The 24,053-nt window shown below is 42.7% G+C and overlaps 1 protein-coding gene across 40 annotated transcripts in view; it reads left to right on the forward strand.

Moving 5' to 3' along the window:
• The window catches only part of MBNL1 (muscleblind like splicing regulator 1), a 176,004-nt gene that overhangs the window by 63,397 nt on the left and 88,554 nt on the right, over nt 1–24,053 (forward strand). For 7 of the 40 annotated variants that reach the window (XM_060274468.2, XM_088669819.1, XM_088669830.1 and 4 more), the window contains one exon: nt 20,224–20,311. The exons of the other annotated variants lie outside the window; for them this stretch is intronic. The gene's annotated coding sequence lies outside the window, so the exon portion shown is untranslated. Of the gene's footprint in view, nt 1–20,223; nt 20,312–24,053 lie in introns of those variants that run through there. 40 annotated transcript variants of the gene reach the window in all.

Consider the following 24,053-nt stretch of genomic DNA (forward strand, 5'->3'; position numbering starts at 1 on the left):
CAACAGAATTCCTTTCTACCCCCCTCCAGCCTCCTTAAACCTGCTCTGGAAGGTTTGGTGAAGCCCCAGGGCAGACAGATTTAGGGGGTACACAGTGGGGAGAGAGGGAGACAGTTCCATCACACAACTCTAAATCCTTGTGCTAATGGAATGAGTTAACCTGGCACCACAAACACTCAAGAAATAAATAACTGAAAGCGTTATGGCTTTTCTACTTTCTCCTCTCCTTTATTTTCTCCACCCTTCATCAAGTTTCAGTCAATAGTTCACCAGGGAGAGATGGTGGAAGGTCAGCCTTCCATTTTCCACCCTGCCTGTTTCCTCTCTATAGGAGACGGTTGGCCCCAGCCCCAAACTTGTTGCACAAACGTTGCTTCACATGGGAGTCTTGCCCAATGAAGATTTGATTTCGGCCGCCTGCTGTGTCACTTCTGATGACATATAGAGAAGTCCGAACCTGCCTCTTTCCCTCTACTGATAGGCGCTGGACATAATGAATAATAGTAGTAATAAAGCATCAACGGTATATTTCATAGCAGGATAGAAATCAACAGGGATTTACCTCGATAGTTATGCCCTCTACCACCGAGCAGTACTCTCCGTATGCACATATTTCCACATTAGGCCTTTGTTCATCAGTCTCCAAAATGAACAAACCCCCTTCTGTAATAAATAACAAGTTTGATATGCTGAGCTCATTAAAGAATTTATTTATTTTTAATGTAGGTGTCACACCAAATCACCAGAGGCTTAAGATGTTCAGAATCAGCTGTTAACAATATTCTGCTCCCAAGTAGAATATAGATATTTTTGTACACCCCCCCCCTAGGTACTTTTGGCATGGTGGCTCCAGAAAAAAGCAAAGATCCAGAAGTTACAGTGAAAAAGAAATAGTTTCTGGAGGTGGTGCGCTCCAACTCATAAAGTACCTGGTACATAATGCTATGCGATTCCTCCTGAAATTATTTTGCATGCGTGGCAGAAAGCCAGTGATGTTGGTTGAATGCAGACCACATTGTCCTTCCTTCTCTCTGAGGCATTCAGAGCAGAATGGAGGTCAGTGACACAGTAGCTTGCAAATCGCATTGCAGAGGCAGGCACAGACAGAACTAAATAGATGGCTGCATTTATTTTCATTAGCTTTGTTGTGTTGTACAGGGCCTTAATTGGTTTAGAATTTGTACTGTGTTGCTGAACATGAAAACCGCAAGTTTGTGTGTGTGTGTGTGTGTGTGTATCTACACGAACAGAAACACACACATCTATATACTTGTCATGCTATAGCTTTAGTTTCCTGGTAGTTTTGTTTTGAATATCGTTGATAAATCAGGGTAGCAGTTCAATTGTATCTTGTCTGCCCCCCTCCCTCCGTGTGTTAACCTCATGAACCTTTTAATCTTTTTCACATGTTCTGTGAAATGGAAAAGTGTTCCTGCAGACATCTGTTAGAAATTTATTCTGAAAAGCATTTCCCTACATATTTTCCTACATTTGGTGTTATGCATGGCTTCTAAGATATATCGTTTGTCTTCTATCCTCAATTTTCTTTTTTGGTAGAAAAAATTGAAGGGCAGTGGTGCCATTTTAATAATTTTTTTTTTTTTTTTACAATTTCAGCACTCTTCCCCCCCCCCCCCGCATCCAATAATACCTTGGAATTGAGCATGTAAATCTGTTTTGTTTTGTGTTTGTGTGGTCAGTAATTCTTCTCTTTCTATTATTTTGACACAATCCGAATTCCCAACACAGAAACAGCTGATTTCTGCAGCTGTTTTCATTAACGAAAAGCCTGCAGCAGTTCCTTTCCTTGCAATAAAAAATGCAATTAAATACACACCACATTAAGTAACATCAGAATGTGGCCTTTGTGGTTCTTGAAAGTCAAGTATCAACTTCCTCTGAGGATCTCAGAGTTGTCTATATCCATGCTTGCCCTGGACTGAACAGCAGTTTTGTTAATCCATGGTGTGGAGTTGCCTCGTTCTAATTTTCAAGTAACAATTATGTAATCTCTGATAAGTAATAAGCTACAAGATAACGATGATAATGATGATGGTACTGAGAGCCATATAAATGCAATGTGGCAGATCCGTGATTGCCCGGTGTTTTAATTTTTGTTTAATAGCAACTGGTTTGTGCATGACACTAAATGGGATTGAAGCAATGGTGCTAGGAAAAGAGGAATTTAATCCTCTGCCTTTTCCTTTTCCTAAATCTGAATTGGGGCAAATAGTAGATTTGCGGGATGTGATGTAGATACATGTGAGGGGAGGAGGAAGGCTTAATTGCCACCTCCTTGCCATTTTAGCATTGTTACCCTGAACCAATCTGAAGCTGCCCATGTCTTCTGTAACTCAAACATACAGTGCAGCCCATTACATATCTACTTAGAAGTAGGTTTAAGTAGGAATAGGATTGCAACCTATAAATACCAGGAGCTCTATGAATCTCCCGTCGTCCCATTTGGACTTTGCTCATTGCTCAAAACACTTTGCACATTTTCTTACAGACTAATCCTGTGTCTCCCATCACATAAGCAAGTATTATGCCGGAGCTAGTTGCTACCTCTTCAGCAAATGCAAAATAAAGAATGATAGCAATAGAAAGAAGCTTGCGTAGCAACACTGAAAGAATCCTTTCAGTGCCCATGACAGAACCCTGTGTTATCCCACTTGTCACTTTTCCCTGGATGTTGAGGAACTGTTAGTGAGCACTTTTTGGGTTTGTTCAGTCAACCAGCTACAAATCCACCTAACAAATTGTTGTGTCCAGTCCCCATTTTATCATGTTCTCCACAACACAAACTATGCCGCATCTACTACGCAAAGCACACAAGTGAGCATTGGGGCTGGGGTAGAAATCTGAATTAGCTCACATTTAAAGGCAAACCTACCAAATTTCAACTTTCTGAAACAATGCTTCTCAAGTTACCCGGTTGAAGTTATCCAAGTGTAGCAGGATCACATTGGCTTCTATTCATTGGTAATATTCTCCATAACTTCTTAGAGAGCTGGTTCACATGTAATGCCAAACTTCACATTGTTGTGCTCATATTTTGTAATTTCCTCCTTGAGACTAATCAAAGTTTGCAGTTTCACATGAACTGGCAAAGTATGGTTTATACTTGCCGTACAAACCGTGTTTGGAAACTAGGATTGAGCCTGGCTTGAAGTCACGTGTGAACTGATTTTCTATTTCTGCTTTAATTTCAGTATCTAGCTGTGGAGGCTGGTCCGTTAGAGCCAGTGGGGCATTGCTCCATCAATCCCAGTCTGTCCCCAGCCAGTCCCACCTGCCTGCCTTCTTAAAAAGGTAATGGGACCCCTGGACAGTTAAGTCCAGTCACAAACGACTCAGGGGTTGTGGCGCTCATCTCGCTTTACTGCCGAGGCAGCCGACGTTTGTCCGCAGACAGTTTTTCCGGGTCATGTGGTCACCATGACTAAGCCGCTTCTGGCAAACCAGAGCAGCGTACGGAAACGCCGTTTACCTTCCCGCTGGAGTGGTATCTATTTATCTACTTGCACTTGATGTGCTTTTGAACTGCTAGGTTGGCAGGAGCTGGGACAGAGCAACGGGAGCTCACCCCGTGCGGGGATTTGAACCGCCAGCCTCCCAATCGGCAAGCCCTAGGCTCTGTGGTTTAGACCACAGCGCCACCCGCGCTTCTTACTTACAACCAATTAGGTTGCAGCTCCGCCAGTCTTTGGATCTGGCTCCACCTACTGCTGGTCTTTCTGTGTACTGCCCAACGACCGGACCCAAAGAATACTTGCCACTATTGGTATCTAGAGTATGTCTCTATTAATCCTTGTCACTTAGTTTGAATGTTACATTTCATTTCATCAGCTCAGTTGGATACTTCACAAAGGAAAGCTATTTCCCCCTCATTCTCACAGTGGCAAAATGTCTTACTTCAAAACTGTCAAAAAAGACAGTTTTTACTGAATATTCACATATTTAGCTTATTGCATGCTGCTTTTCTGCATGTTGTATCTGCTAAGTTAGGGTTTCAATCATTTTTGTAATTGCAAAATTGGAACATTTATTGTTGTTGTTAAAATATAAGGGATATATTTATGAAATAAGTGGGTTGTTCCTTCAGGTTTTCAACTAGCTTCAACATGAGGGTTTGAATCTGCCCTTTTCCTACCCCTCCTCCTGAACTGGGCACATTTGTCCCATAAATAGTTACCTTCGAGGGCCTCATGTTCCTTCTGAATCTTTATACTTAGCCTTGGCTAGGATATTGAGAGAGAGGGGGGGGGGAGAGAGAGATTAACTTGAATTTGAGAGGTGTTTTCTGTCTGTTCCTACTGGCTCAGCCAGAAGGAGGCTTCCTGTTTGGCTAACGTGATAACATTACGGCACCAAAAAAAGAACCAGGTTAAAATTTGGTTCAGGCCGTTTTGCTTTTCAATCGCATAAGATACCCATGGCAGCAGTGTATCAATTTTATTGTCTCCCATTTTCAGACATGCAGTCATTGGGTTTAACTACCAGCTGGCAATAAATACTGGGCACAGTCCAGCCAAAATTAACCCACTTGTAGTTCAGTTCAAAGTTTGTTCAAAGTCAAGACCATATGTTATAACTAGCACAAGTAAGATGAAAACAGTTTTCAGTGCTTCATGACCCTGGAGACTAAACAGTGCTTAAGAACAGACAGTACCCTTAGTTATCATTGTGAGAATCTACCACATTTTTATTTAGATATTTTTGGCACCGTGTTGTTGCTGTAAATGGAAACGAGTCTTCTTTTGCAATTGTTTCTCTGTTTCTGCCAGCAAGTAAATTCTCTGCTTTGGGTTGAATAGACCATAATTTGGCTTGAGCTATTAGTTGGTCCAATTATTTAGTTCTCATGTCCGTGTAAATGGAATACCCCAAAAAATAATGGGGTGGAGGTATGAGAGGGGACGACACACCACTTATAACTCCCATTGATTTCAATTGAAGAGATACAAGCATGTGCTCAATTTTCTGTTTAACATCTGTAGGACTTAAAGGTGATGGATTTTGGCTAGATATTTTGCTTACTATTAATAGTACATAAAGAAGAAGCAACAAATTATTTTCTGCTTAGAGTCCTGGGGTTGTAAGAGGCCTCCAAGGTGATCTAACCCAACTTCCTGTCAATACAGGAAATCTACTACTATAGCTTCCCTTATAGGTAAAACATTTTCATGTTTTTATTGTGATGATGTTGAGTAGCATAAATTATGGAGTATCCCAAACTGTTACTTTAAAAAAAAATTATTCATGCATGATTTTGGGATATAGATTTGCCCTAGGTTGTAGCAGTCTTTGGTATTGTGCTTAGTATGTTGTGCTGTTTCTTTAGTTGATTCTACTGGCATATACTTCTCCCCCCTCTCCTGTAGTGTTTGCCTATAGGCTAACACATCTCCCTAGCCATAATACTTGAGTGTCTTATACAAGAACTGCATTTCATAATGCCCCATTGGTAAGCCTTCAGAGGGATAAATGGAAAGTCTACACCAGGCATCCCCAAACTGTGGCCCTCCAGGTGTTTTGGCCTACAACTCCCATGATCCCTAGCTAACAGAACCAGTGGTTGGGGAAGATGGGAATTGTAGTCCAAAACATCTGGAGGGCCGGAGTTTGCCTATGCCTGGCCTATGCCTGCAGTAACCATAAATAACTTATTTAGGTACTGATCCTGCACAAACTTACCGTCTATGGAACAACCACCCTTGGGAATTTTGTGTGGTCCCAACACTAACATCTTTTTGGCTCCAGGCAATGGCATCCCTTTTCTCCTAAGAATTCAATTGTTAATCTCCATGCTGCATGGTATTGATTTTGAAACATTTACCAGTATTGTATTTTATTTTGTAAGCTGCTATGTGATTTCCGTGTAAAGCAACTAATAAGGACTAATAAGATGGGAATTGTAGTCCAAAACATCTGGAGGGCCAAAGTTTGGGAATGCCTGGTCTACACAGTCTTCCTGTGGCCATGCATGTCCCCCCCAAAATGGTCACAGAGTCAGTGTGATGTAGTGGTTAAGAGCGGTAGACTCCTAATCTGGGGAACTGGGTTCGTGTCTCCGCTCCTCCACATGCAGCTGCTGGGTGACCTTGGGCTAGTCACACTTCTCTGAAGTCTCTCAGCCTTACTCACTTCGCAGTGTGTTTGCTGTGGGGGAGGAAGGGAAAGGAGAATGTTAGCCACTTTGAGACTCCTTCGGGTAGTGATAAAGCGGGATATCAAATCCAAACTCTTCTTCTTCCCTGTGGATTATGCTTGTTCCACTCCCGTTTTGAAAAGACTACAAAGAGCATTGTGAGTTTTTAAAATTCCGAACATCAAATTACCAAAGCAACAGCTCTTCCTCTTGCCTTTGCATCTTCTGGGCATCTGTGACCAGGTTTGGTCTAGGGTTAATGTGTCTCTTCATCTCCTCAATAAGCCCTTGAAAAGAAAGAACTTTGCTTAACCAAATTTCAGGCAGATGTCTTTCTCTGTAGGGATGCTTCTGTTTAGGTAGCTGCGCATGTTACAGCTTTTACACAGCACTCTTTGTCCCCTGGTTAACCACCGAAGAAAATTTTGCAAGCATGATCCTTGCAGATAAACAGCTCTTTTAGTTCCCTGTTTATACCCACGGAGCAGCTCCACCCTGACCAAGCGTTCTCAATAAATATAATAGTTGCCAGAGCAGCACCTGTGGGCCTGCAAAGAGTCAGTATCCCCTCGGAAGTTCACAATGTGCAAGAGGCAGTTTGCTGTCCCTGCTCTGTACCTGTTTGCACTGGCTCAGCCTCTACTACAGTGAACACATCACCTTGAACATTTCATTGGATATTAGGACTGAACAGCCACCTTCCCTTCTTTTCTGAACAGATGTGGGTTGGGAAGAGCTTCTCTCTGTGAGTGCATGGGGGGGCTGATGCCGTTGCCTTTTTCTGCTGATGGGGGGGGGCTGATGCAGGGGGCATGCCTGCACTGTCTTGGGGGGCCCCTGTCTCTTTTTATGCACTTTGGAGGTATGACAGCCATTTTGTGTTACATCCACTCCTCACAGCAACCATTTTGTGACAGGCACCCAATGGCACTTTCTCAAAATTTCAAGTGTCCCAACCGTTTGGCAGACTCTGCAATAGCATGTGGCGTTAAGCAATTCCCAGTTCTCCTTTTATCTGTTGCAAGGGTCAGCAATATTTCATTTACCTCAATACTCGAGTTTCCTCTTATTTATGTATCAACCCATTCATAGCTCACCAAATACCACTTCAAGGTCTCAGGTTTGATCCCTGTATAGGGAACCTGCACATTCCTGCATTGCAGGGGGTTGGATGAGATGATCTTCAAGGTCCCTTCCAACTCTGCCGTTCTAGGATTCTATCATAAAGTGAGGTGTGCTGCTCTAGTGCAGTCTGTGCACATATTCAGCAACGTGCCTTAGGGCAGAGATGGGGAAATCATCTTGAGGTACTGTATATGCAAAAGCTTTGCCATGAATTAATAAATAAAAACATGAGTGCTACTACTAATTAATAGCTTTTTTCAGGCATTCCCCTGGATGCATGAGGGCTGAAAGTGGAGAGGTGTCGTGGTGTGGCAAGCAAAACCTGCCTCTACCTACTCTAGGTCTTTCTGAATGTGCTCAGTTGAACACACTTAAAAGTAGGGTTGCCAGACTCAATAGAGGACAGGACTTCTATGCCTTTAATTGCTCTGCTCTCTTTTGAGAGAAACCAGCAGACCCTTTTGTTTAATTTCCAAGCAAAGGGTCTGCTGGTTTCTCTTTAAGGTTTCCAGACTCAAAAGAGAGCCAGGGCAATCAAAGGCACAGAAGTCCTGTCCTCTATTGAGTCTGGCAACCCTACTTAAAAGCCTTCCTGCAATTTGTAATGAAAAAGCACCCGCATGCAACAGGGTGCAGGAGAGCTTATAGGAAGCAGCCTTATACAGTCAGAACACAGGTCCTTCCATCTCAGCATAGTTTGTATTGAATCTGGGGGCTTCCCCTTGCAAAACCACTGAGCTATGATGACTCCTCTCCTGTAGGTGGGAGGGTTCAGCTCTCTGTTCGCACTGCTGAGTATAAATAAAAAAATAGATCCCACCTCTGCGTTATATGTGAGGGGTGACCGACATTAAGAGGGACAAAAACGGCTTCCTTGGTTGTGTCTGGTTTGGCACTGGGTGGATGATTGAAGCAGAAGATGCCAGAGGCTGTTTATTGTGTTCCTCAGCACTGGAAATAGGGCTGGGTATATTGGCATGTATTGTTTTAGAGGCCCAACCCTAAGAGACCATGGAGCATAACATTCTCATCAACTCACTGTGGAGTTAGAGATGAGCATGAATATTCCATTTCACTCTTGTTGGTAAAGAGACAAAACATTGCATGCTATATTTATACCTTTAGTATTTTTTTAAAACAACATCTTTTGGCATGTATGTCGTCATGAAGCAGCATACTCTACAGTAGCATGCCTGATTTTTTTTTATGCAGCTGCTCCAGATTTACAGAGGTGTGGATCACAGTCTTGGGAATTGTTTAAATCTTATCTTTATTTCAATTTTGTATTCCAGCCTACTGGTGCTGTTCTGTTCCGTTATTATTATATTATCTCACCGGTTCATGCGATAAGCAGTTTTTGCAGGCCTTTTCAGTGGAGCTGAAAAGTGTGCTTACTCACCAGATAAGAGTCTGATTAGACAGTTATCTGTAGTGCGTGGTTGTCTCTGTGAAATATTGATCTACAAAATGGGCAATAAGGCTTGGAAAACCGCTTTGTGTGGAAAGGCAGTTCTAACTCAGTTCTCTGCTTGTCAGTCGATTGACAGCAAAATGCAATTCACTCATTTCCACTAGTGTTTAAAATATATTTATCTGTAGCATTATCCATTAAAATTCTGTGCCCTTGGCTGAGAGGTTTGTAGATGGCAAGAGATAACAGTGGTCCTAAACTTAGGTAAAGTAAAAAGGTAAAGGACCCCTGGATGGTTAAGTCCAGTAAAAGGTGACTATGGGATATGGAGCTCATCTCGCTTTAGGCCGAAGGAGCTGGTATTTGTCCATAGACAGCTTTCTGGGTCATGTGGCCAGTATTACTAAACCCATAGCTGCCAAGTTTTCCCTTTTCTCACGAGGAAGCCTATTCAGCATAAGGGAAAATCCCTGTAAAAAAGGGATAACTTGGCAGCTATGACTAAACCGCTTCTGGTGCAAAGGAAATCAGAGCACACGGAAATGCCATTTACCTTCCCACCTATTTATTGACATGCACTGGCATGCTTTCGAGCTGCTAGGTTCGCAGAAGCTGGGACAGAGCAACAGGAGCTCACCCCGTTGCACAGATTCGAACTGCCGACCTTCCAGTCAGCAAGCCCAAGATGTTTGATAAACTCAGTGGGGCCAATTTCCAAGTAAACACATAGGATCCGATCGTAAGAATGTATGATAAAGGGATTTTTTTAAAAAAAAAAGAAAACAAACATTAGAAATGTTCTAATAAGCATAGGTACCCCTGACCATTAGGTCCTGTCGCGGATGACTCGGGGGTTGTTCGCTCATCTCGCTCTATAGGTTGAGGGAGCCAGCGTTTGTCCGCAGACAGCTTCCAGGTCATGTGGCCAGCATGACTAAGCCGCTTCTGGCGAACCAGAGCAGCGCACGGAAACACCGTTTACTTTCCAGCCGGAGCGGTACCTATTTATCTACTTGTACTTTGACTTGCTTTTGAACTGCTAGGTTGGCAGAAGCTGGGATTGAACAATGGGAGCTCACCACGTCGCGCCACCCTTGTCCCTCTAATAAGCATAATACTCAGGAACCTCTGATTCCTGAAGGAAGGCATCCTTCAATATGTTAATCATTGCTTTAGCCCTTGCTGGGAGAAATCCCATTACACTGTAGTAACCTGTTCTAACGTTTACATTCATTCACCCTGTATTTCAAGTAGTTTAGTTCTTTTTAGGCACCGCACCAGCAAATAGTTGTATATAATTTGGTACTGTGATTAGCTGCAAGCCCTGAATACTACAGAGAAACATATGATGGTGTTGTAGTTTTGGCCACAGCCCCTTCAGTCGGACACAGTAAAGCAACTACACTTTACGGCCTTATGCACAGGCCCTGCTGTTGTTGTTTAGTCGTGTCTGACTCTTCGTGACCCCATTGACCATAGCACTCCTGTCTTCACAGGCCTAATTTGGATGTGGCAGTGACCCTACCCTGAGGGGAAAGGAGAAAGGTCTTGTCTCTGTCATCATACTGAACTTGCAAGGCTATCAAAAGTTTACAGTACATATGCAGGAAATCTTTCAGGTCCCCCTCTTCAATTCAGAGTCTTGTCCTTGTTGTGCATAGACTTATAGGTGATCTGAGAATCTTCAAAATGCAGTGAGACTGCGTCTGGCAAGACTGTTGCTCTTTCCTGCATCAAAGAGAAAAGCACCCTTAATTGATCCAGAATATCGTGATGAGTGAATGTATGACAACCCTTCTTGTACAGATGAAATGTTGCTTATACATTAGAGAGGGCGAGAGAGGACATGCCAGTGGCAATAGAGGGATGGCTCAGTCAGTAGAGCATGAGATTCTTGATTGTGGATTTTGGGTTCGAGCACCATATTAGACAAAAGATTCCTGGATTGCGGAGGGTTGGACTAGATGATGCTTTTGGTCCATAATTCTAGGTTTCTGTGATTCTATGATGGTTCACACCTCACAGTAAGAGTCATTCATGTGGGGAGAAGATATCAAACTGACAATTGACTACAACTCCCATCATCTCTAGCCACTGGTTATGTTTGCAGGGGCTGATGGGAGCTGTAGTTCAGCAACATCTGGAGGGCCAAAGTTTCCCCACACCTGATTTTTAAGGAATATACAGGACTCTTAAAATGAATCCCATGGCTGGCTAGCCTAGTGCTGGGTTTCGTTCTGCTATTGGTTGTATGACACTGCTGTTAGCAGCAGCTCTCGCACGCCATGTACATCACTTGATAGTTTTGCATTTGATTATCATACAGTCATACCTCGGTTTAAGTACGCTTCATTTTGAGTACTTTCAGTTTAAGTACTCCGCGGACCCGTCTGGAACGGATAAATTCACTTTCCATTACTTTCGATGGGAAAGTTCACTTCAGGTTAAGTACTCTTCAGGTTAAGTACAGACTTCCGGAACCAATTGTGTACTTAAACCGAGGCACCACTATACGTACTTGCAGCTGGCTCCGTTGGAAAGTGTTGTAATGGAGAGGATAGGATAAGATGTGGAAATTCTTTTGTTGCAAGCATCAAGCAATTAACACGTGTCTAGAAACATGGGGCACTGTTTCTAGGGAAAATGTATAACTGGGTTAAAGTATGCAGCAGAAGTGCCTTGGGTTTACAGATGCAAGCTCTTTTTCTTTTCTTTTTCCCTGCCTTGGGTTTTCTGAACACTTTTAAGAGTGTCTCTATACTGCATTTCCTAGTTTTGGTTTGTGGCCCTTGCACCATGTGGAGGAGTGGGAAGAGTTTGGATTTGGATTTGATATCCCGCTTTATCACTACCCGAAGGAGTCTCAAAGCGGCTAACATTCTCCTTTCCCTTCCTCCCGCACAACAAACACTCTGTGAGGTGAGTGGGGCTGAGAGACTTCAGAGAAGTGTGACTAGCCCAAGGCAGCTGCATGTGGAGGAGCAGGGAAGTGACCCCCGTTCACCAGATTACGAGTCTACCGCTCTTAACCACTACACCACACTGGCTCTCAGTGGTGAGTGAGTGGGAAGCTTTGGCAAACTTGCCATTTCATGCATCTCTGACGTGATTTATTAATCCTCTTTACCAGATATCCTGTCACTCTCTTGTGTGAAGTCATTGTAATGAAAACGCCGATAGGCACAGCCAATAATGGGAGCAGTGGCTGCAATTGAGTGCAGAGCTCTGTAGCCAATTTTCAGATGTGAATGACTTGGCCGTTGCTATTGAATTTATACCAATAATTGTAATTGCACAGGAGCTTATCCAGGGTACCGCCATGGCTTGTGAGTTACAAGTTGATAATGAAAAGCTAATTTATGTTTTAAACCAAGCGGGGCTATATACTTACCGGTAATATGCCGTTGCTTTTATTCCAATACATGTAGAATTTTCGAATGTTAATAGGATATTAGTTTTCCATCCAAAGCAAACATTGTGCTGCTGGCTAATGATCTCATGTGAACATGAGAAGAGCCTGGCTGGATCAGACCAGAGGTTCACGGAGTCCAATATTTTGCTTCCCACTGCAGCCCTTTAGATGCCGCTGGGAGCCCCACAAGCAGGGATTGAATGTTTTAGGGCTCGCCTTTCCTTGTCCCTCAGCAGCTGTTATTGCAGCCCGACTACATGTTATGCTTAATGCGTAGTAGGTACCGACATATCCAGATTTTCTGTAATTATTTACAAGCGGAGATGGCAGTCAGAGAAATTGTTATCCGGCCTGCAGTTGTATCCACTACCCATCCCTGCCAGCTGCATTCTTGGTGAAAATAGCCTGCGCAGCTAGAAGGCTTAGACCAAGGGTCCCCAAACTAGGGGCCAGATGCGGCCCAATCGCCTTCTAAATCCGGCCCACGGACGGTACAGGAACAGCATGTTTTTACATGAGTAGAATGTGTCCTTTTATTTAAAATGCATCTCTGGGTTATTTGTGGGGCATAGGAATTCGTTCATTTATTTTTTTTCAAAATATAGTCCGGCCCCACGCAAGGTCTGAGGGACAGTGGACCGGCCCCCTGATCAAAACGTTTGCTGACCCCTGGCTTAGACTAATAGAGGCAATGAGCCTCTATTTTATTTTTTTAAATTTTGATGGATTTGATCACACATGTGATATGTTTGCAGCGTGGTTATTAACACCTACACTATGAAGATACTCCTGTATTAAGTCACTAAGAAGTCTTAGTTGCCTGGAGTCTCGGTTGAATGCCTGCAGGGACGTATGAGAGTCACCAGTGGGATTGTGTATAAAACTTAATTATTTGTACAGTTTGTTAGCCTATAAAGTTAAAAAAAATTGCTTCTTTGAAAAAGTTATGTTGAGTGATATTTTGCACCTTATGTTAGGCAGAAAGCCAGGGTAATTAGCTGAATGAAACCCACTCAGTATTACGAATCTGCAACAAAAACAGGATTAGCCCTATTACATTAAAATTGAATAAGTAAGTTGATCTTAGAATGTGAGATTCTGATCCTGCCCTTGCCTGGATCTTATTTATTTGAATCCTATGTACGGTATGTTGGCTTACTTCTGATCCTACAAACTATGGTTTAAAGGATTTGGAAATCCTGACACCAGAATGCAATGGAAAATCCAGTTCTGGGTTTTATAGCCCAGTTTAAAAAAAAGTTACTTCAGAACTGTGTCGCTGAAGCTAAACAGATATCTTTTGAAATAACTGCTTGGAAGGTCAGGTGCCTATGGCATTGGCTATGTTGCCATTATTTCATTTTATAGTCTGTCATTCTCCATATTATACTCAAGGCAGCTAACAGTACAGTAAAAACAAAATAAAAAATTCCTTCTGGTAGCACCTTAGAGACCAACTAAGTTTGTCATTGGTATGAGCTTTTGTGCTTTGTCTGTTTTTGTTTTTTAAAAAAAACTTATCTCTGCTGCTTTTCTCTTAGAAAATCAAGATGGGTAACAAAAATTAACAGAATGTAACAATGTAATAAACAAGTAAAAAGGCCCTTCAGACTTGTAACCAGTTAGTTTATAAAATGTAAATGTTCAATAAAACAACGCCTGTGCACAAGGCCACCGACACCTTTGCTGTATAGAAAAGATTCCCAGCACCTTATGAAAAGTGTGTAATGTCTGGACAGTGTCTTCTACGGTATAAACATACTGTGTTTGGAATAAAATCTAGGAAAAGCAAGCATCATGCATTTCATAAATAAATCTTCACATGTTTGCACGTGAATGACAACTTTTCAGCATATCCCACACTTCCAGCAAAACAAAAGGATTATTTCCGTTCTAACAGCTGAACAAGAGCAGCAAATCTATAAACGTCTCTCTCACACCCTTATCAATAGTTTCACACATAGTGAAGTCCCCTCCCCCCTCTGTCTGTCTGTCTGTCTGTCTGTCTGTCTGTCTGTCACTCACTCACTCACTCACTCACTCACTCACTCACAATGCTTGCAACTTGACTACTCAGTCACAAGGTTCCTGCAAGTTATCTGTACACCTGGAGTGCCTAGTTATGAATAAACCGCCTTTGGTTTAGATTGGAACCAGAAGTTCCTTTCTCTCTCTCTGCTCCACCTAGTATACAGGGTGTATGGAAGGACTCTTTCTGCTCATGGGGAGGGACCGAGATTCAGTACATCAGGGGTGGGCAATCTGTGGCTCTCTACATGTCATCACTGGATGGCGATAGTCCATCTGGAAGGTGAGATAAGAGCCGAAATGTTCAGGTACTACTAATCTCATTTTTGTGTGGGAAATTATCCTGTTCTCCTCTTTCATCCCTACCGTCACATGTGGCAGAGATGCATGAAACCAAGGTTGCTAATCTCAAGCATCATTTAAGCCTCTGATGCTCCAGCACCTGAAACCTGTTGAGTTATGTGGAGTACCTGGAATAATGCAGAGATCAAGCCTGACAATATCTCTAGCTTCCACTTTGAATGAGAACCGGATGGCAGAATGATAGGCTGTGTCGCCCCTGCCCCTGTTAAGGCCATTGACCACATTGCTCTCCATTCTCTCAGATAGACCATTTCCGCAACCAGTCTGAGAAATCTTCAGGGTGCGATGCAATAGAGCCCAGTATTTATACCTTGTCGGGGTTTTTCCTGTCATGAAACCCAACACAATCTGAATGTGGTTCCCAGGAAGTCAGTCAACCAGACCCAGACCTGCTTAGTTTCAGCAAGGTGGTGGCCCAGTGTACTTTTCGACCATAACCTGGGTTCATTCTTTAGGACCCTCAGTGCCTCTGATGGGCAATGTATAGCAACTAATAAATATAATTCACTCAGCACTCACAAGCCTAGATAAGACCATCAACTCCCCTCCCTTCATTAAAGCCCTACTGTTGTTTCCTCAGCAGCCATAAAGGAACAACACCCCATTAATATACAGTTTACATCTTTCTTTCATTGTTTTCCAATGTTTTTTTGTTTTGTTTTTAATCTTTATGCTTCATTCTGCCATTAACTCTGGGTTGTTGAAATGTTCCCAACTCCTGTTTACCAAAGAGAGTCAAATTTTTAATGCATTAGCTCATCTCCGAGTCTCCCCCGCCCCTTGCCATTTCCTATGAACTATTTCTATGTATTTTATGCCCTAACGAGCACTGATCTTTGCACCTTTAATGACTGATGCTGAAATGCTGTTTGCTGTTTGCCCTGCCACCAGTGTTGCTGTTGGTCTAGATCCAAAGTTCCACACACAGAGTTCCTCAAGTGCTGCAGAGCTTATTCCCTTCCCATCCATCCATTCTGTGGCACTTTGCATTCCCCTAAAAAGCTGTTCCTGAAAGCCAGAGTAGGCACAGAGGGATGTCGCTGGAGCGAGAAATCTGCAATTATTCCTTCTTTGAGTGGAGGTGCTTTCCACTTGTCCTCAGAGTACTATGGATCTCAACCACTATTTTATTTTCTTCCAATTTTTGTGGAAAATACAGGAGGAAATACTTTGAATATTTTCCTCCTGTGTCAACCCCAGTGAATTCACAGTTTGCATTGGTGCATGCAGTGAAGGTCACAAACAAACAAAATACTTTTAAAAAATCCAGTTATATATTTGAATCAATCTGAGAAGTTTATGTGATACACACACACACTAGCTGGCCCTGCCACACATTGCCGTGGCTAATCCATGTGACTGCCACCACCCTGTGTCGATCCATGACGTATCCCACCCCTCCCCCCACCCCCAAGTTTCCCCTGTGATTCCCCCCAACTTGTCCCGTCCCATGACATATCACACCCCCTCTTCCTCCACCTCCGGGTCATCCCTGTGACTGGCCATGTCCTGACCTATCCCGTCCCCTCTTCCCCCCCACCCCCACCCAGGCGAGTCAGTACCTCCATTCGGCCTAGTCTGTAAAGGCTTCGGCCTAGTATGTAAACGGCAGCTGAGGTGCTGTTGAGAGGGAAGGTTCTATAGGTGTAGTACCAGTGTAGCCGCCGCTAGAGGGCGCTGGTTTGCAACCTGGTTCTTTTCCCAGCATGCACTTTCGGCTGAGTGGTGTGTTCTGAACAGGGTTTTTGGGGGGGTTTCACCTGGCAGAGGTGTGGCACCAGTCTTTGAAAACCTTATAAGAGCCTCCGGGCATTCGCTTTGGACGTTGTGTTCAAATTTGAACGCAATCAGTGAAGCGGTTTCGGAGAAAAGTGGATAATAACCCACATGCCCAGTTTACACACACACACACACACACACACACACATATATATATATATATATAGAGAGAGAGTGTGTTTCCAGTGGTTTAAAAATTTAAACACATGGCTAAAGCATGATCACAGCAAACAGCCCCCCAAAGTGGGATACAGTGGTCAGCTTCAGGTTTCAGGGGAAAAAACCGTAATTAAATAGGGCATTCTTACCAGGCAAAGGTCCAAGGGTCGAGGATCAAGGCGTCGGCAAGGCGAGGGTCCAAGGAGCAAGGCGTCGGCAAGGCAAGGGTCCAAGGAACAAGGCAGCGGCAAGGCAAGGGTCCAAGGAACAAGGCAGCGGCAAGGCAAGGGTCCAAGGAGCAAGAGGCCAGAGGCAACCAGGCAGGGATAGCGTTGCTGTGGCAAAGAGCTGGAGGCAAATGCTGAGCTTTTATCCTTCCTAGCTCCTGCCACCAGGTGCAGAGAGGTATCAAGTGGCCTCACCTGAGTGGCCACTCCTTGCCTCTCCAGCACAAGCTGAGGCAGGCCCCAGTCCTGCAAAGCACTACAGGCTCCACAGCCTGACTCCTGCCCATAGTCCTGACAAGTTTGGAGAAAACCAGCAGGGAGGAATTTCCCTTAGAAAGGAATCCCATAGCATAGAACCCATGTAGAGAGCATGCATAGGCAGTGGTCATCATCCCTGACCATTGCTTATGCATGCTGAGGCTGATGGGAGTTGGAGTCCAGGAACCCCAGGAGACCACAGGTTCCCCATCTCTGGCACAATGGATCTATTTGAGAAGGATGAGATAATTTAGAATCACATTTTGTTGGAAGACTAACCTCTTTCTCTATCTAGAAGCTTGCATGCCGAAAGAATTGCGATATTAATTAAGATCTCACTGATATCTGATTAATCTTTGGAAAGGGACTCTCTATTTCCATTCCTATTAACGTGTGTGAGGGTGGCATTTTGTAACTGCCGCAGAAATAAGCTCATTCCCCACTCAATTGCAGGCTAAACAAAGGTTAAGTATTTATTTATTTATTATTTAAATTAGCATTTTGATCTGCTTCCAAACATCGTTTTAATTTTGTCAAACGCTTCCTTGTGTCCTTTTAGAAAATTAAACAAAGTAGGAAGAAGAAGAAAAAACGGAATGAATGATTAATTGTGGATTTTTAGAGTGGTTTGGGGAATTTTTTTCTGTTGAGATCAGTCCATCTAGTTTATTTATTATTTTCTTATGGACACACTTCCTCAAGTTTTGTTTTCTTGTTTATACCAGCTGTACTCTTTGGGCTCTGTGGTTTCATATCATATTCCAGCCAGATACCCATTTTACTTTAATATGGTCACCATCCCATTGAGTTCATAATCTCTTTTTTCAAGCACTGTGGCTGCCAATCCCTCCGATTTGTTTAAAGTACAGTAGTCTCCCTTCCTACTTCTGTCTCACAAAAGAACACACTCTTTATTTTTTGTTTCTTCCAGAACTGACTAAGCTTCCTGTTATTCCACTCCGTCAGATTTTCCCCCAATATTCTTTTCATGTTGAGTCAAATTTGTTTGCCAGCAGATTTCTTCAGAGTTCCCCTGCTATTTCTCCTTTGTATTTCTGCAAGCTTCCTCCATCAGTTAATTTTATTGGTAGCAGACTTTTCGTCCACCCATGTGTGATTTAGCTGAAGTGATTCCTCTACGTACGTCTTCAGCTGAAACCATTTTTCTATATAAATTCAGTCTGCAGAAGGGGGGGGGGGCGCTGAGGGGAAAAAAAAATCAAACGCCCAGTCCCCTGAAGAGATTATTAAACTTTGGAAGTTAATACCTCATATTTATCATTTCCACAGTTTTATATACTCTTTCTGTTTGTGTATCATGTAGAAATGGCTCCAGTGGGACAATGGAGCATAGACTCAGAACTGCTTGAAAAGTGTTCCCCATTCTCTCGCGCTTATCAAGGACAAGCACATACCCTCCAAACCCGTGCTATTTTTTTCTAGAAAAAGAGGTGTAGAAAGTCACCATGAACACCTCCTTCGTTCTCCTAGAGTTTGGCTGAAAAAACGAAGAAGAAGAAGAAGCCCTGTCGCAAACACAAATAGGGCAAATGCTATATGTATGTATGTATGGGATAGCAGGGTGTATAGTTGGTAGAAACTACCCATGGCACTTATAAAATGCTTTTTAAATCAGAAATGAACACACTTCCTTCAGAGGCAGAGCTAGCTTCTCTGGCACATGGAGCGGCACACATGCGGTGCACCCGGGGGGCGGCGCTCACGGTGATCATCTCACAAGGGCGGCGCGGCGAGCACGGGGGAGAGGGGGCCCGCGGCGAGCATCCCAGGGGGGCTGCGTGGCAAAGTCACCCCCCTCAGGGATGACAGCTGGGGCGGACCGCACCCCCTGCACCCCATTCCTCCGCCAGTGATTTCCTTTCCCTAATCTGTCCGGTGTTAAGACAAAAAATAAAAAAAAATCCTTCCAGTAGCACCTTAGAGACCAACTAAGTTTGTTACTGGTATGAGCTTTCGTGTGCATGCGCACTTCTTCAGATAGTGAAGTATCTTATCTGAAGAATTGTGCATGCACACGAAAGCTCATACTAATGCCAAACTTAGTTGGTCTCTAAAGTGCTACTGGAAGGATTTTTTGTTTTGTTTCGACTACGGCAGACCAACATGGCTACCTACCTGTAACTTTCCAGTGTTAATTCACATTCCCTCGGCCTAAACCAGGAAGTGCCTGTGGCCTTCCAGATAGTGTTGAACTGCAACTCCCATCATCCTTGACCATTGACAATGCTGGCTGGGAGTTGATGGGAGTTGGAGCCCAAAAGCAACTGGCAGGCCCCACCCACGACTAAACTATGGCTTAGAATTATACCCGCCTCAGCTAATAACACTCTTAAGAACGGCCACACTGTCTTTGCCAAAAATTACACAAATAGCATGGTAACGTTTGTCTGCTGCTTCTAGCCTGCCATCTACAGTATCGGGTTTTTTGTTGTTCGCGTTTTAGTGGAAGTGAAGCGTGTGAAAAAGCACAAAGATTGATTTGATAGCTATACTTGGATCTTGGTGACCTATATTTCTTCTCCACGTGTTGACCAAGGGGATAAAAAAGTGACCCATTTCTTCATAATTTGTATTTATTTTCGGAGAGGCCCTTGCTAACCACCTAGCTGAGCAGTAATGTCAGGGGTATAATATAACACCAGCGTAAACAAGTTATTTTTGCATGCTAAGGGTGACCATGCAGAAGTGACTCACAGGTCTGCTTTGACGCTGATGAGCTAAGCAGTCATTCCCAAGACTTAAAAATAACTTGAGTTTTATAGCACACTCTGCGGAGTAGTGTGTATGTATTACAAGATAGTGTTCACCGCCCTTTGACTTTTTGCAAATCTAACCGAAGTCTGCCTTAAGCGACTCTTATGAAACAATATATGTTAGGTCCAATTCATTCATAATACGGTGCATTTGCCCATGTAATTAAGGCATCTGTTCTGCTTATGTTGAAAAGCATGTACCACGTGTGCCCTTGATCCATCACCAATGTGCTAATGCTACATGCATACGCGCATTGCCTTTGCCGTTCATTTAAACACAATTTGCTCTTCTTCAAGGGAGTTCAGCCAGTGTAGAAGAAATGTGGGTTTGCAGGCTTCTACCATCAACCCTTCGGGAGAGCGAAGAGCTTAGACTGTAAACACACAAATAGCTTCTATCAGTGTGCATAGTAACCAAGAATGCTTTGGCAAGCCTTCTGCGTGCAAGGAGCCCCCTCTATTGAGTTTGCTGCTGCTGTTGCTGCTTATCCTCTGGCTGACCAAGGAAAAGCTGCTGACCTGGGCATCCTTTGCAGCTGGCTGTACTGAAGAGAGTCAAGACGTGAGTTACGACTGTCTTCTGGATTTTTACCAGAGCAAGGAGCCTTGTCCTCCCTGTCAAAGGTAAGGAATGAAGCTGGCCGGGGAATATCCTACTGGCTGGAAGAACTTAAATAAGCCTTGGGTTACAAGAATATTAAGTGCTGATTTATTTCAACAACTTTTACATATTCATCAGCAGACAAATTGAAGTCACGGCACCACCACATCTACAATATATTTTTATTTAATGCATTTCTTTGACATTGAATGCTTCTTGTTTGTTTTTTAATGAGTGTTTGGTTTAAAATTAGTCGTTCCGACTTTGTAAAGCTGCTTCGGGATTTTTTCTGCACAAAGGTACCGTGTACATACAACCAAGTGAAAATGGTTGATTTATAACCTTGCCTTTATTCTGCATATAATAGTAAAATAAGAATAATGATCTAACTCTTTCCAAGGTGGGAGGTAGATTCCAGCTGGACTGTTCCTACAACATGAGAGCACCGTTAGCTTGGGTTGCCTCTGCCACTTCCAAGAGCAATTTACTGGAATTATTTCAAGTATTTGAAATAAGAATAAATAAACCTTAGTGTGTTTAGGTGACACAGGGCCAACTCTCAGTGACTACAGCATTTCACCATTACCTTCTCAGATAATGGTATTTCAGCTCAATTTACTGTAAGATTCAAGGTGGGGGTCTTTGGCACAATCTGATGCACTGACAGATTCTCATATCTGGTCAAATCATCTTTTCCTCACTGAAGGAAAGCACCAAGGCTGGTACCATATCTAGTGAAAAGGACCATGATACCCTCCTGTATTTGTACAGTACCCTTTTTTACAGGATTCCATGTGCAGCATCTGGTAAAGAAAGGCAAGTGTGTGCTAGTATCCTTCAGCCACAAAGCCTTAAGTTGAAACAGCTGCAGGTTTCTGAAGCACAACACCGTAGGATAAGTGTGCACCCACCAAAGGGGATGAAGGCCACCTCATAGTTTTGCCTTTCTCCATCCTCATTCCATTAAAATCAGGAAGAGCTACATAGAGTCGTGCTTCAGACTTCTGTTGACATTGCTGCACTCGAAGCATCACTTCTCAAAGCCAGCTGCAAGGATGCATTCGTTTAATTTCCATGACCTCTCCCCCTCCTACTTTATACCATATGTTAATATGCATATCCCACAGGTTTCCAATAGTAGATTGCAACCAGAGTGCAGAATTGCACCGTAATGCTTGGTGGCTGGTGAATGGTATTCTGCAGTGTAATTTTGGACATAGGTCTCTGTGTTCATTGGGGATTACATCCAGGGAAGGGTGTAAAGCAGCTTGGTGCTTTCCAGATGTTTTGGACTACAACTCCTTGGCCGGGGCTGATGGGAGATGTAGTCTAGAACAATGGGAGAGCGCCTGGTTAGAGAAGCCTTCTGTAGTACTTTGCAGGCATGCAATACAACGATATGTTTGTTAGCTTGGAAGTAAGTCCCAGTGACATTTACTCCTTAGTTTTGTTTTCATGATTCCAGGCTTAAGTTACATTATTTGTACACAGACTTCTGGTGGTAATATGATTGCAGTTTTCTGCTAAGAAAGTCTTCCTTCCCTGATGATGTCTCAGGGTCCACACATATAAACACAGAAGTAGTTGCATGCTTTGAGCTAGGTTTCCTCAACTTTCTTGGAAAAGGGAAAAGGGGGTAAAAATTGGGAGAAATCTACTGCTGAATTGAAAGAAAACATAGCAAAAACGACCAACAACCTTTGTATTCCAACATGGAATCAGCTAGCAGTTTATTTCTTTTAGTGTTTTTACTTTTGTATGTTTTAAAGTGTGGTTGTCATTTTTTCTTTATTTTCTTGTTTTATATTTTCGAAAGCTGCGTTGAGGGTTTGCTTGTTTTACAATCGAGTAGGTAAAACAAACCTTATTAAATAAATAAAATAAATAAAAACCTGAAGTTTAAAGCAAAGATAGCCATAGGGCTGCTGCGGATTTTCTCTAACGTCAATGCTTTGTCAGCTGTCCTATTGGCATTGCCATTTTTGTTATGAAATAAAATTAAAATTGAGGCCTTTTTAAAAAAGAATATTAAAGCAGACAGTTAATTTGCAGCCTGGAAAGATTTACGGCAATTTTTCTAGTGTTTCTCGGTTGGGGTACCGGAGGAAAACTTAAATATTGATATAAATCGGAATAACATAGAAGTGATCTCAGTGTGCAAAGGTTGTCCCTAGTGAGCAAAAAATAGAGCAATTTTTTAAAATCAATCTTATCAAATTTTAATTTTATCAATGTACAAATGCTTACACTGGGCAAGAAAAAGGGTACAGAACTGAAAGCTTTTCTGGATCTAAATGCATATAAAGCATAAATAATTGGTCATGGGGACAGCATTTAAAGTTTTGTTTCACTCGGATGGCTGCTTATTCGGAGCACTATCTAGTTAAAGTTTCAATACCATTAAATTCCGTTGATTTTAGTCCGTGCCTAAAGCTGCCCTATTGAAATAAACGAAACAGGCTCCAATTCTAGACACAAGGTTCCTGGGGGGGAAAATCTCATTAAACTATATAGAAACTGTGTTATTTTAAGATATCCTTAGGCATATTTACCCATATGCCATTGTGTTCAATGGTGCTTGTCCCAGGCAAGTGTGCGTAGGATTGCAGCCTTAATAGCTTTTGAAACTTTCAGTTTCTGAAATTTTCTATTAAAATTCCAGGGTGCCGTCCAGCCAAACCGATATGAATTCTTAAGTCTCTTTGATTTCAGTAGCGGAGATGAAAACACGGGCTCTGCTCTCCTGTTGAAATCACTGGCAATTTAAAAGGGCCCAACACCCCCTATGTTTCCATGGGGGGAAATAGAATCCAAAATGCTCATTTATTTCGTTCTTTTTCGCGTGAGTTAGAATAGTCGAGATAATGTGCATAATAACAATTTTGCACAAATTATTTCCTACAGAAATAACAATGGGCTAAAAAGAGAGAGTTGAGGTTTGTAGTAGGTTTGTAGTTGAGGTTTGTAGTTGACTTGCACCAGCAGTACATTTGCTCCAAATGTTTCATGGACCTTAATGGCTTTATACATGTGGCTGCGTAATGTGAATTATAAATCTTGTGTCATTTTTACTGGGTGAACGGAAATGGCTATAATGAACTAAGTAAGCTACCATAAAAGTTAGCTTTTGGGGCGGGGCAGGGTTTTGTATTACTGAAAAATACAGAGTACAAATATGCTTTATAGCATGTTCAGTGTAAGAATATATATTTCCATGGCTCTACATCTATGAATGTTATTTACTTGGCTTTTCCTGCAGACACAGAAGCACCGATTTTCTTCCACACCATGCCTGAGATAGCGCCTGTTGGTCCCCTGATGTTCTGTTTCCTACATAGCTGCTGCTTTCAATTTACTTTGGCAATATACTGTGTGTGACTTATAGTTAGGTAGCAACCTTTGGTTGTTATTGAAGCAATATGTTTTCGGTTCAGAAAGTTGGCTTTATTGCACAGTTCCTAACAGATGTGCATTTCCAGACATCTGGTCGGAGTTTGGTTTACAACCCAGTCATAACCCCCCCCCCCAAAAAAAACCCAAAACAAAAACCAGGACCATAATCCAACAAAGGGTTAAGCAGCTTCAAGCACACTTATAACTCTGTGTTGGGTTGGGGCCAGTTGGTTACATTCTGGTGATGCTGTGAAGTATACAATGTTCTCATTACCTCCATGCCATCCAAAGCAGATTATACATTAAATAAAAATAGCCTGTTTAAAGAGCTGCTTCTGGCAAATCCACTGGGTCCAGTGGGATTTTTATTTT

Source organism: Zootoca vivipara, chromosome 5 (genome assembly GCF_965207765.1).
Source record: "Zootoca vivipara chromosome 5, rZooViv2.hap1.1, whole genome shotgun sequence".
Lineage (NCBI taxonomy): Eukaryota > Metazoa > Chordata > Lepidosauria > Squamata > Lacertidae > Zootoca > Zootoca vivipara.